The sequence below is a fragment of the Giraffa tippelskirchi genome, chromosome 4 (assembly GCF_054371585.1).
Source record: "Giraffa tippelskirchi isolate mGirTip1 chromosome 4, T2T-mGirTip1v1.2.pri, whole genome shotgun sequence".
Classification (NCBI taxonomy): domain Eukaryota; kingdom Metazoa; phylum Chordata; class Mammalia; order Artiodactyla; family Giraffidae; genus Giraffa; species Giraffa tippelskirchi.
This window is the reverse complement of record NC_137278.1, coordinates 66,834,147-66,848,409: the sequence shown is the minus strand read 5'-3', so window position 1 is coordinate 66,848,409 and position 14,263 is coordinate 66,834,147. Positions and strand designations below refer to the sequence as shown.

General features: G+C 38.2%; 1 long non-coding RNA gene across 1 annotated transcript in view; it reads right to left on the bottom strand.

Annotated features, from left to right (window-relative positions):
• The window catches only part of LOC145545350 (uncharacterized), a 439,405-nt gene that overhangs the window by 76,561 nt on the left and 348,581 nt on the right, over positions 1 to 14,263 (bottom strand). The window contains exon 6 of the long non-coding RNA XR_014082017.1: positions 250 to 342. This is a non-coding gene — a long non-coding RNA (uncharacterized LOC145545350). The remainder of the gene's footprint in view (positions 1 to 249; positions 343 to 14,263) is intronic.

The window sequence follows — 14,263 nt, the reverse complement described above, 5'->3', positions numbered from 1 at the left end:
TGTCAGACTGTCAAATTATGGTATCCGTCTCTGCCTCAGAATGGAATGGGCATCAACTCATAAACCATGGCCTGGTTGGCAGATGTGTTGGTGTCTAAGGATCTTCTTTACACAGAAATACAAACCCATGCTTTCATTTAACAGTATCTTTGGTGGTGCACACATATTCACAGTCAGTCTAGCCTCCCAACAGGAAGCCTATTTTATTGTGATATTCATCCTGGGCATTTCCTATTGCAATCTGCATACCTCCTTACTTCACAAGTACAGGTAGCGTGGAAATACACATGGGCCTTGGCCTCAGTTCAACCTGGACTTGATCCCAATTCTGTTACTTTCTATCTGTGAAATCATAAAGAATGCATTTAATCACTCTGAGCATCTGCTCATCTACAAAATATTTACTTCAAGGTGTTATTTGTAGAACAAAATTGATCTATAAGGTTTCCAGTAAATGACATATTTGATAGCTTACAGTGAACGATATCGGAGTCATGATCTCTGAAGAATATTTAGCTTCAGGACCAGGGAATAGGCTTAATCATTCAAGAGCTTTTGTGTAGCAGAGTTTTATTGAAGTATAAAAAGGGAAAGAGAAAGCTTCTTACATAGACATCAGAAGTGGGATGGAGAGTGCCCCACCCACTAGTCTTAGCAAGGGAGCTATATACTTTTTCAATTGATTATTACAGTTCAGTTCAGTTCAGTCACTCAGTGGTGTCCAAATCTTTGTGACCCCATGGACTGCAGCACACCAGGCATCCCTGTCTGTCACCAACTCCGGAGTTTACTCAAACTCATGTCCATTGAGTCGGTGATGCCATCCAACCATCTTATCCTCTGTCATCCCCTTCTCCTCCTGCCTTCAATCTTTTCCAGCATCAGGGTCTTTTCCAGTGAGTCAGCCCTTCGCATCTGGTGGCCAAAGTATTGCGGCTTCAGCTTCAGTATCAGTCCTTCCAATGAATATTCAGGACTGATTTCCTTAGGATGGACTAATTGGATCTCCATGTAATCCAAGGGACTCTCTAGAGTCTTCTCCAACACGACAGTTCAAAAGCATCAATTCTTTGGTGCTCAGATTTCTTTATAGTCCAACTCTCACATCTGTACGTGACTACTGGAAAAATCACAGCTTTGACTAGATGGACCTTTGTTGGCAAAGTAATGTCTCTGCTTTTTTGTCTCAAGGTTGTAAAGGTCTTGCCAGACCCACTCCCACAACATACATTTTTAAGATGACAGGATTAGTCAGAAGGTTCTGTTAAGAAGGAGAAACATGTCCTCAAGCAAGATACATTGTTATACTGACTAAGACAAAGCAATGTAGAAAAAAAGTTTGTCCTTTTCTCCTCCTTGAGAACTCCATATCCCTGTCTCCTCCTCAAGAGCCCCAGACCCCTGTCTCCTCCTCAGGGATCCCAGACTTGTTAACAACCTACGTAAGAATTTATTCTCTCATATTCTATTAATGCTATATACACAAATAGGTCTTACCTATCTTATCTACAAGCTTAAAAACTGTGAAAGCATAAGTTTTCCTGGCCCAAGCCTTTCCTCAAGAAATCCTCTTCTTCCAATAATCTTTCAAGATCACAAGAGCCAACTGTCTAACCTGAGCCAACTGTCTAACTGTGAAAGCATAAGTTTTCCTGGCCCAAGCCTTTCCTCAAGAAATCCTCTTCTTCCAATAATCTTTCAAGATCACAAGAGCCAACTGTCTAACCTGAGGACTATTCAAGGCAAAGGTTTACGGATATAAAATCTGCCCTGAGTTGACAACTACACAGTACTCAATAAGTACTCAAGACAGAAGTTCAGAAGTGACTGTACATTCCATAACCTTAAAAAACAGACAAGAAAACCATGCCATCTGAAGTCTTTACAGATCTTAGTAACTGATAATCTCTTGAAAACTGAAACTCCATTAAATCTTAAAAATGGTACAAATATGTTAATGACAAAGTCCAGTTTTTCCTTCCATATATTAAAAGAAAGCAGGTAAACTCTCCTGACTTTCAAACATTAAAATGGAAAATGGTTAATTTCATATTTTAGTAAATTCACTTTATCTAAGGAATTTTCTAATTTCACCATTAACTTGTTGCCTTTGTTATTTACTAATACTTTCTAATTTTACGTTGATTCTCTTACAATATTTTCTCAGTTTCCAAAAATTTCAGAAGCATTTTAGCTAAGAAAAAAATTCAGTAGTTTATTTATATTGAGCTCTGTACTGTTTTCCAAAAATTATGCTATATGCAAAGGACACTGCTGGTGAACTATTAAACAATTAGAAGATAAATGCTGAGTGGAAATTAAGTTCATTTCAGTCAGTCACCACCCTAGTGTTTTATCTGTAAAGTTGTCTTGAGATATTTAATCACCACTGTAGAATCTTATAGAATTGGAATTTTAAAAATGATTTTGCTTCATGTTAGCCCCATTCTTATCTAATAGGGGAGTTTTTCTCATGAAGCACTTAAGAATTAATAAATTATATTACCATGAATTCATTCTGATGATATGACTATAATAAGCATCAGATTTAACAATCATGAAAACAAAAATAAATTTGGCAATTTATGCTATTACAGAAAAAGGGTTTACAGGCATGAAACATGCTTAATTGTGTTCATTTCCTCTTTTCTCTATAAAATATATCTCTAATGGGAAAAGATATAATCTTCATCTTTCATGAAGTTGTACAATTTCCTTAATTGGCAAAATCTAAGCAAATGATAAAAACTAATTTAGACTTCCATAAAAAATGTTGTGTGTGAACAAAGTGTTCTTCAGAACTCCAGTAGTAAGGAATTCCAATAGTAATAAGAGGAACACATAGGATTGTTTAAACTGAATAGAATTTAGTGAAGATACCCTCTGAATAAAATCAGACAGAATAAATATGTTAATGCACTGCCCCAGTACCTTCTTCAGTGATACTCTTACCAATAAACGCTTTCCTTCATGCCACCTTCAAAGTATCCAGCTCAAGCCTACAAACCCAGACATATGGGCACAATGCCCATCTTCCCTATATATCCCATCTTTTCTAGATACACATTCTGTTTCACTACAGATTACATCAAGACCAAAGACCCCCACTAAAAGGTGAACCTTTTTTTTTGACACCCTGAAGCATAACAGAGTTGTAATAGATTCTAAACGCACTAACACCATATATTTAGACTCTAATTAAATTCCTAATTGATTTTTTTGATGTCATTTTCATCTTAGAAATTTAGAGAACATTCTATGCTTCAAATTCCAATAGTGATGGACTTCAGAATTTAAAAAGACTGCCCTTTACAATAAGATTTAATATTTTAAAGAAAAATACATATGTCTGTAAAATTTTGGATGATTACACTCCAATTTTAAAAACTATTATTTATTTGAAAAGGGAATGGAAAGTAATAATCCTCCAATTAAAATAAACAAATAAATTCTTTTAAAAAAGAAAAGGAAATGGTACTTTACATTTTCTTAGTTTTGTTTTTGTTCAGTTCAGTCGCTTAGTCATGTCCTTCTCTTTGCAACCCCATGAATCGCAGCATGCCAGGCCTCCCTGTCCATCACCAACCCCCAGAGTTTACACAAACTCATGTCCATTGAGTCAGTGATGCCATCCAACCATCTCATCCTCTGTCGTCCCCTTCTCCTCCTGCCCCCAATCCTTCCCAGCATCAGGGTCTTTTCCAATGAGTCAACTCTTCGCATGAGGTGGCCAAAGTATTGGAGTTTCAGCTTCAACATCAGTCCTTCCAGTGAACACCCAGGACTGATCTCCTTTAGGATGGACTGGTTGGATCTCCTTGCAGTTCAAAGGACTCAAGAGTCTTCTCCAACACCACAATTCAAAAAGCATCAATTCTTCAGTGCTCAGCTTTCTTAACAGTCCAACTCTCACATCCATACATGACTACTGGAAAAACAATAGCCTTGACTAGACAGACCTTTGTTGGCGAAGTAATGTCTATGCTTTTTTTGTTTGTTTGTTTGTTTTTTGTTTGTTTGTTTGTTTTTCTCTCTGCTTTTCAATATGCTATCTAGGTTGGTCATAACTTTCCTTCCAAGGAGTAAGCGTCTTTTAATTTCATGGCTGCAATCACCATCTGCAGTGATTTTGGAGCCCAGAAAAATAAAGTCTGACACTGTTTCCACTGTTTCCCCATCTATTTTCCATGAAGTGATGGGACCAGATGCCATGATCTTAGTTTTCTGAATGTTGAGCTTTAAGCCAACTTTTTCACTCTCCTCACTTTTATCAAGAGGCTTTTTAGTTCTTCTTCACTTTTTGCCATAAGGGTGGTGTCATCTGCATGTCTGAGGTTACTGATATTTCTCCCGGCAATCTTAATTCCAGCTTGTGCTTCCTCCAGCCCAGCGTTTCTCATGATGTACTCTGCATATAAGTTAAATAAACAGGGTGACAATATACGGCCTTATATACAGATGTACTCCTTTTCCTATTTGGAACCAGTCTGCTGTTCCATGTCCTGTTCTAACTGTTGCTTCCTGACCTGCATACAGGTTTCTCAAGAGGCAGGTCAGGTGGTCTGGTATTCCCAGCTCTTTCAGAATTTTCCACAGTTTATTGTGTTCCACACAGTCAAAGACTTTGGCATAGTCAATAAAACAGAAATAGATGTTTTTCTGGAACTCCCTTGCTTTTTCCATGATTTGATCTCTGGTTCCTCTGCCTTTTCTAAAAACAGCTTGAACATCTGGAAGTTCATGGTTCACACATTGCTGAAGCCTGGCTTAGAGAATTTTGAGCATTACTTTGCTAGTGTGTGAGATGAGTGCAATTGTGCGGCAGTTTGAGCATTCTTTGGCATTGGCTTTCTTTGGGACTGGAATGAAAACTGACCTTTTCCAGTCCTGTGGCCACTGCTGAGTTTTACAAATTTGTTGGCATATTGAATGCAGCACTTTCACAGCATCATCTTTCAGGATTTGAAATAGCTCAACTGGAATTCCATCACCTCCACTAGCTTTGTTCATAGTGATGCTTCCTAAGGCCCACTTGATTTCACATTCCAGGATGTCTGGCTCTAGGTGAGTGATCACACCATCATGATTATCTAGGTCAAGAAGATCTTTTTTCTACAGTTCTTCTGTGTATTCTTGCCACCTGTTTTTAATATCTTCTGCTTCTGTTAGGTCCATACCATTTCTGTCTTTATCGAGCCCATCTTTGCATGAAATGTTCCCTTGCTATCTCTAATTTTCTTGAAGAGATCTCTAGTCTTTCCCATTCTGTTTATTTCCTCCACTTCTTTGCACTGATCACTGAGGAAGCCTTTCTTATCTCTCCTTGCTATTCTTGGGAACTCTGCATTCAAATGGGAGTATCTTGCCTTTCCTCCTTTGCTTTTCACTTCTCTTCTTTTCACAGCTATTTGTAAGGCCTCCTCAGACAGCCATTTTGCTTTTTTGCATTCCTTTCCATGGGGATGGTCTTGATCCCTGTCTCCTGTACAATGTCACAAACCTCCGTCCATAGTTCTTCAGGCACTCTGTCTATCAGATCTAGCCCCTTAAATCTATTTCTCACTTCCACTGTATAATCATAAGGGATTTGATTTAGGTTGAAGAAGCTGAAGTTTCTTCAAATTAGGTTGATTTACGCTGAAGAAGCTGAAGTTGAACAGTTCTATGAAGACCTACAAGACCGTTTAGAACTAACACCCAAAAAAGATGTCCTTTTCATTATAGAGAACTGGAATGCAAAAGTAGGAAGTCATTTGCCTGGAGCAACAGGCAAATTTGGCCTTGGAGTACAGAATGAAGCAGGACAAACACTAATAGAGTTTTGCCAAGAGAATGCACTGGTCATAGCAAACACCCTCTTCCAACAACGCAAGAGAAGCCTCTACACATGGACATCACCAGATGGTCAACACCGAAATCAGATTGATTAAATTCTTTGCAGCCTAAGATGGAGAAGCTCTATACAGTCAGCAAAAACAAGTCCAGGAGCTGACTGTGGCTCAGATCATGAATTCCTTATTGCCAAATTCAGACTTAAATTGAAGAAAGTAGGGAAAACCACTAGACCATTCTGGTATGACTTTTAGTATAATGAACCTAAATTAATAACTATTTTTAAACTTTTCAGAAAAAAAGGTTTCCTGTTCATATTATAAAATATGGAATAAAGTAGATTTCTTCTCACCATCACCATTACCACCAAAGGATAAACACAACAATCTGCTGAATAAAGTATTTGAGGTTCTCTCTTCATTTTGAGAAAAAAAAAAAAAAAGTAAAGCAGTGTTTATGAAACTAATACAAGATTTCCCCTTATCCAGACTGTTGAAAAGTCAGAGGGTCAGATGCAATTATAACTAGAAACAGACTGATTTGGTATCTAAGTTGGAGAGCTCAGGCAGCCAAAATTCATAACATAGAAGCTTTCAAATATTGATGAGTGTCTGTAGAAAGAGCAATAAGTCCATGAGAAATGATGGACTTTGGAGGAAGGCTTTTGAAGAGAAGTGAGATTTATCATAGAAAATTGAATGAAGCTTAATAGAATAGCCCAACTTTCAATGAGCAATTGAGAAACCATAAGTGAAATAGAAAAATTAGAATCATCTCTTATAAAACTGAAAATACAAAGAATATGCACTCTGACTTGCATAATGTGGTGAACACATAAATATTGAATTGTGCTACTTATTAATAATACATTGAAAACATCTTAAGATCCATAAAAGAATCTTGTACAGAAGAAAATGCAACTTATCTAGAGACATTGGAGTATTCTCTAAAGAAATCAAAAGGTAGAATCATGACCAAAAGAAAAAAACAGCCCTTCATATACTGGGTATACTGTGCATAGCATGAAAATACATGCATCACTTCTTCCCCTCAGTTCTTACATATTTTTTCATAAGCTGGTCTAAGTTTACATGTTACACTCTTCCTGGGTATTTAGAGATTTTTTTAACATGCATGAGAAAACAAACAAAACCACAAAAGCAAAATATGTAAGGCATTTCTAACTTAGATACAACTCATAAAATTAGTCCTTCCATCTTCATTTAATCTATCAGTGACCACCAAAGAGTCTGGAATCTAAACTCTATAGGTTTCAATGAAGATAGGAAGAAGTTTAAAGCTTGTAGTAAATTTCAATGAATAAGTAAAATGTGGAAGAATACCAGTGATCTAGAAACCTCAGCTAACATTCTAGCATAATGTTCCAAAAACACACACACAAGAAAAAAATTGTCAGAAACATAAAACGGTCATGTAATACATGGCTCTATATCTTCAAGGAAAATAGAAACAAAGATTATTAGTCAAGTCCAACTTGCGAAGAAATCTAAGAAAACTACTATATTCAAATTACCTGAGACTCCCTTTCCCCCACACACGGCCATTTCCCCCACCCTAATCTGCACTCCTCATGAGGTGTTAAATGGCAACACCACCACGATGAATCATAGTATCTTCTCCACAAGGCAAATTTTTTTTGTATTTTCACTTTGACTAGGAATTGGATGAGAACTAACTTGTAGGAAGTTCCTGGCACTATGCTCAGTACTTCACGTGTATTGTCTCATTTAGTTTATTGATCTAAACTTCTACTAAATGGATATGCATTTGAGTTATCAAACACCTTCTTTTTAAAATGCAAACACTTCTCAAAGAGTTGAGCCTTTATTGTCCACTCAAACTGTCTAGCAAATTAAGGTAAGTTGTGTGAAAGGAGGAGGGAGGGGACTAGAACATGAGGAAGATAACTCTGGACCACCATTTATTGCTCTTGGTAGGGCAAGGTAGCCTCCCTCAACCAAACACCTCAGTGGAAAACATGAAGCAACATCGGCATACTAAGTTCAGGGCACCCGGAGTGAGCAATATTAGGGAATGGAAGAGAAGTACAGAAGGAAGGTGGGAGGATATTTGAAAGAACCTCCATTTCAGGATTTTTCGAGGGACCTGTGAGGGGATCAGGAGCTCATGTTTCTCTTTTTCCTTTTCTTGTTTATTCCAAATTTTCAAATGTATACTATCTACTCAGTAGATATTAAATGGGTAATTTAAGTTTGACTAGGATTTGATTTGCTATCTTAATTCAAACACATCTATGCTTATTTCCAACTATATATCTGGCTATTACCTAAACTTTGAGAGTATGATTCAGCTTTTTGTGACTCCATCAATAAACTGTATAGATAATTACTTATTCCTAAACCTAAGAGTTAGTGTCCTGAGAATTTCTGTGGTAGAAAATTGGCAGTTAAAAATCCAAAAGAGAGAAGAGATATGTAAGTGTATGGCTAATTCGTTTTGTTATACAGGAGAAACTAAACCTAACAAAACATTGAAAAGCAACTATACTACAATAGAAGTTAATTGTTTTTAAATGAAAGATATTTGGGGGGATACAGAAGTGAGGAGCAAGATAACAAAAGAAATAATGAAAACATTCATATGTTTTTCTAGTCTCTAAAATAAATCAATACCACCATCCAACTGAACAACTTTGTATGCCATCCAACTGAACAACTTTGTATGCCATTTAAAACAGAAATGATGGGAAGTTCACAATAAACTTCCATTTGTCATTCTTTGAATTTCCCAAAGTTATCAGGATTTTTTTTGTCACATTTTAATTACATGTTTGCAATTAATTTACTTTTCATTCAGTTAATTCAGTTTTCATTCCAAACCCAAAGAAAGGCAATGCCAACGAATGTCCAAACTACTGCACAATTGCACTCATTTCACATGCTAGCAAAGTAGTGCTCAAAATTCTCCAAGCTGGGCTTCAATAGTACGTGAACCAAGAACTTCCAGATGTTCAAGCTGGATTTAGAAAAGGCAGAGGAACCAGAGATCAAATTGCCAATATCATTGCATCATAGAAAAAGCAAGAGAATTCCAGAAAAACATCTGCTTCGATGTCTATGCTAAAGCCTTTGACTGTGTGGATCACAACAAACTGTGGAAAATTCTGAAAGAGATGGGAATACCAGACCACCTTACCTGCCTCCTGAGAAGCCTGTATGCAGCTCAAGAAGCAACAGTTAGAACTGGACATGGAACAACAGACTGGTTCAAAATTGGGAAAGGAGTACATCAAGGCCCTTTCTCCTAGGAAGAAAAGCTATGACAAAATTAGACAGCATATTAAAGAGCAGAGACATTACTTTACCAACAAAGGTCCATATAGTCAAACGTATGGTTTTCCCAGTAGTCATGTATGGATGTGAGAGTTGGACCATAAAGAAAACTGAGCACTGAAGAACAGAAGTTTATGAACTGCAGTGTTGCAGAAGACTCTTGAAAGTCACTTGGACTGCAAGGAGATCAAACCAGTCAATCCTAAAGGAAATCAGTCCTGAATATTCACTGGAAGGACTAATGCTGAAGCTGAAACTTCAATACTTTGGCCACCTGATGTGAAGAGCTGACTCATTAGAAAAGACCCTGATGCTGGAAAAGATTGAAGGCAGGAGGAGAAGGGGACGACAGAGCATGAGATGGTTTGATGGCATAACCAACACAATGGACATGAGTTTGAGCAAGCTCCAGGAGATGGTGAAGGACAGGGAGGCCTGATGTGCTGTAGTCCATGGGGTCGCAAAGAATCACACCAGACTGAGTGACTGAACGACTGAACAACAACAACAACAAATATAATATCCCTTTCTTTCTCCTGTTTCTCAATTCAAAGTTCAATGCTTTGGGAATTTGGTTTAAAAGAAACTGTGTTAAAGTAGATGACCCTGCCTGTCACTAGTTTCAGTGGACGTACTTCAAGAACACAGCTGGAGCCTCCCTTCTAGCAGTTGCAGGATCACAAGTTTAAGGCTTGGGTCTCTGTTCCTTTCTGTATCTTTATCTCTTCTAAGACTTCATTACAAAAACCTTACATCTGCTCTGTCAGACACTTAAAACCTTGTTTTCTTCCAAACTTCAATATCCCCTTTTATTTGTATTATCACTGGTGCATATAAAACTGAGTATCTTATCACTCTCAAAAAGATATTTAGAAGTAAAGCCATACATATTAAAATGTCAATGATAGGAAACTGAGATTGGGAGAAGTGGGCATTTGGGGAGAAGGTGTGTATTTGGGGGGCTCTCTCTGTTGTGAGGCTGAATATGGGTCTCAAGAGAAAAGTTCCCAAGGCATTCCCCTAGAGAGTGACCTGAGGGCCCCAGAGACTCAGCACCCAGGGTAAAATTCTAAAAAATAGCAGAAGGTGGACAACCAGGCAAAACTAACAAAAGTGTTATCTTCTCCATAAGATCATATCTTTTTTACATCTATTTAAAGGGAAACAGGATTCTGAGTATTTTGCTATTAGAAATGAACATATACTGATTAATACACATACTAGAGAAATCTTAATAAAAACACTAGACCCATAAAGTGTGATTTAACTTTTATAAATTTATATATATATATACACACACACACACACGGAAATATATATATATATATATATATATACACAAATGTATAGACACACAAAATGTATTTTATCTTACTCACTATCATCTTATCTTACTTTATTCATTACAGTTACTTCCTAATATAGTGTGTATGTGTGTGTGTGTGTGGTTTGTCATCATCATTGTTGCTGTAGTTTCAGCTCTACCACTAAAGCATAAACTCCATGAGGATGGAAATGTTGTCTAATTCTCCACTATGTTTTCAGCACCCAGAACAGCTTAGCCTATATAAGTTGCTCAGTAAATATTTATTTAATGAACCAGTAGCCCAAATAATTATAGCTTCTTACCTAGACTGTTGCAACAGTCTCTTAGCTTGTTTTCTGTGTTGCAGAGACAAGGAAAGACATGGAAAGGAAGACGCCACTTCCTAGTTGCCTTGAATGTAAATTTAAACCCTGTGACTGAATTTTGGCCGATAGTACATGGCCATTTGCAGTCCACTTCCAGGCCCCCTGCTGAACTCCCATTCAGTCTCTTCCTCCTTCTGCAACAACCCCAGAGGTCATGTGTTAAATTACGATGGTAGCATCACATAATAAAAGGAGACAGAGTCCCTAAAAGACAGTATGGAGTAAGGCCTTATCCCACCAGCTATACTGACCTGTGAAGTGAGGAAGCAACAACTTCATTATGCTAAGCCACTGAGATATGGGAGCTACTTTTTACAACCATTATCCTGTCCTGACTAATATGCTTTTTCTTGGTGTTCTACATTCCATTCCTACAGAACAATTAAGATGAACCTCTTTAAAAAGAAATCAAACCACACCATCTCCCAATACATTACCATCACAATTCAAATCCAAATTCCTTCCAGGTCCACAAGACCCTACAAAATCTCACGCCTGTCTACCTTTTCAGTTTTATCCCCTCCATTTCACTCACTATAATCCAACCTTTTCATACTGTTCATGGAGTTCTCAAGGCAAGAATAATGCAGTGGTTTGCCGTTCCCTTCTGCAGTGGATTACATTTTGTTGAACAGTTCTGTGAAGACCTAAAGGCCTTCTAAAATTAACACAAAAAAAGATGTCATTTTCCTTATAGGGGACTGGAATGCAAAAGTAAATTTGGCCGTGGAGTACAGAACGAAGCAGGACAAAGGCTAATAGAGTTTTGCCAAGAGAACACACTGGTCATAGCAAACATCTTCTTCCAACAACACAAGAGAAGACTCTACACATGGACATCACCAGATGGCAAACACCAAAATCAGACTGATTATTCTCTTTGCAGCGAAAGATGGAGAAGCTCTATACAGAAAGCAAAAACAAGACTGGGAGTTGATTGGGGCTCAGATCATGAACTCCTTATTGCCAAATTCAGACTTAAATTGAAGAAAGTGGGGAAAACCACTAGACCATTCAGGTATGACCTAAATCAAATGCCTAACGATTATACAGTAGAAGTGAGAAATAGATTTAAGGGACTAGGTCTGATAGAGTGCCTAATGAACTATGGAGGGAAGTTCATGACATTATACAGGACACAGGCAGCAAGACCATCCCCAAGAAAAAGAAATGCAAAAAAGCCAAATGGCTGTCTGAGGAGGCTTACAAATAGCTGTGAAAAGAAGAGAAGTGAAAAGCAAAGGAGAAAAGGAAAGATATACCCACTTGAATGCAGAGTTCCCAAGAATAGCAAGGAGAGATAAGAAAGCCTTCCTCAGTGATCAATGCAAAGAAATAGAAGAAAACAATGGAATGGGAAAGAGGTCTCTAGACCTCTTCAAGAAAATTAGAGATACCAAGGGAACATTTCATGCAAAGATGGGCTCCATAAAGGACAGAAATGGTATGGACCTAACATAAGCAGAAGATATTAAGAAGAGGTGGCAAGAATACAGAGAAGAACTGTACAAAAAAGATCTTCATGACCCAGATAATCACGATGGTGTGATCAGTCACATTCACCTAGAGCCAGACATCTTGGAATGTGAAGTCAAGTGGGCCTTAGAAAGCATCACTACTAACAAAGCTAGTGGAGGTGATAGAATTCCAGTTGAGCTATTTCAAATCCTGAAAGATGATGCTGTGAAAGTGCTACACTCAATATGCCAGCAAATTTGGAAAACTCAGCAGTGGCCACAGGACTGGAAAAGATCAGTTTTCATTCCAAACCCTAAGAAAGGCAATGCCAAAGAATGTTCAAACTACTGCACAATTGCACTCATCTCACACACTAGTAAAGTAATGCTCAAAATTCTCCAAGCCAGGCTTCAGCAATACGTGAACTGTAAACTTCCAGATGTGCAAGATGGATTTAGAAAAGGCAGAGGAACCAGAGATCAAACTGCCAACATCCGTTGGATCATTGAAAAAGTAACGAAGCTCCAGAAAAACATCTATTTCTGCTTTATTGACTATGCCAAAGCCTTTGACTGTGTGAATCACAATAAACTGTGGGAAATTCTTAAAGAGATGGGAATACCAGACCACCTGACCTGCCTTTTGAGAAACCTGTATGCAGGTCAGGAAGCAACAGTTAGAACTGGACATGGAACAACAGACTGGTTCCAAATAGGGAAAGGAGTACGTCAAGGCTGTATATTGTCACCCTGCTTATTTAACTTATATGCAGAGTACCTCATGAGAAACGCTGGACTGGAGGAAGCGCAAGCTGGAATTGAGATTGCCGGCAGAAATATCAATAACCTCAGATATGCAGATGACACCACCCTTATGGCAGAAAGTGAAGAAGAACTAAAGAGCCTCTTGATGAAAGTGAAAGAGGAGAGTGAAAAAGTTGGCTTAAAGCTCAACATTCAGAAAACTAAGATCATGGCATTCGGTCCCATCACTTCCTGGCAAATAGATGGAGAAAGTGTGGCAACAGTGGCTGACTTTATTTTTGGGGGCTCCAAAATCACTGCAGGTGGTGATTGCAGCCATGAAATTAAAAGACACTTACTCCTTGGAAGGAAAGCTATGACTAACCTAGACAGCATATTAAAAACCAGAGATATTACTTTGCCAACAAAGGTCTGTCTAGTCAAGGCTATGGTTTTTGCAGTAGTCATGTATGCATGTGAGAGTTGGACTATAAAGAAAGCTGAGCACTGAAGAATTGATGCTTTTGATGCTTTTTGAACTGTGGTGTTGGAGAAGACTCTTGAGAGTCCCTTGGACTACAAGGAGATCAAACAATCAGTCCTAAAGGAAATCAGTCCTGAATATTCATTGGAAGGACTGATGTTGAATCTGAAACTCCAATATTTTGGCCACCTGATGCAAAGAGCTGACTCATTTGAACAGACCCTGATGCTGGGAAAGATTGAAGGTGAGAGGAGAAGGGGACAACAGAGGATGAGCATCACTGACTCAATGGACATGAGTTTGAGTAAACTCCAGGAGTTGGTGATGGACAGGGAGGCCTGGCATGCTGCAGTCCATGGGGGTACAAAGAGTTGGACATAAGTGAGTAACTGAACTAAACTGAATCCAACCTTTCTTCTAGTGTTTTAGCATGCCCAGCTGGCTTGTTCCCGCTTGAGGATGACTCTGCTGTTTCCTTTATAGGCCTTAGATCAAATATCACCTCCTCAAAAAAGCCTGTTTCCTTCCTTTAACCTATCCTTGCCCCCTACATCCAGCCTACTGCCCAAAGCTGTTTGTCTTATTACCCCATTTTATTTTGCTAACAAGGCTAATCTCCACCTGCAATGATAATATTTATTTGATTACTCACTGTTCATTCCTTAACTCAAGGTTGAGCCCCATGACAGCAGAAACGTTGATAGTTTTAGCCCCAACATCTTCCCAATACCTGGAAGAGT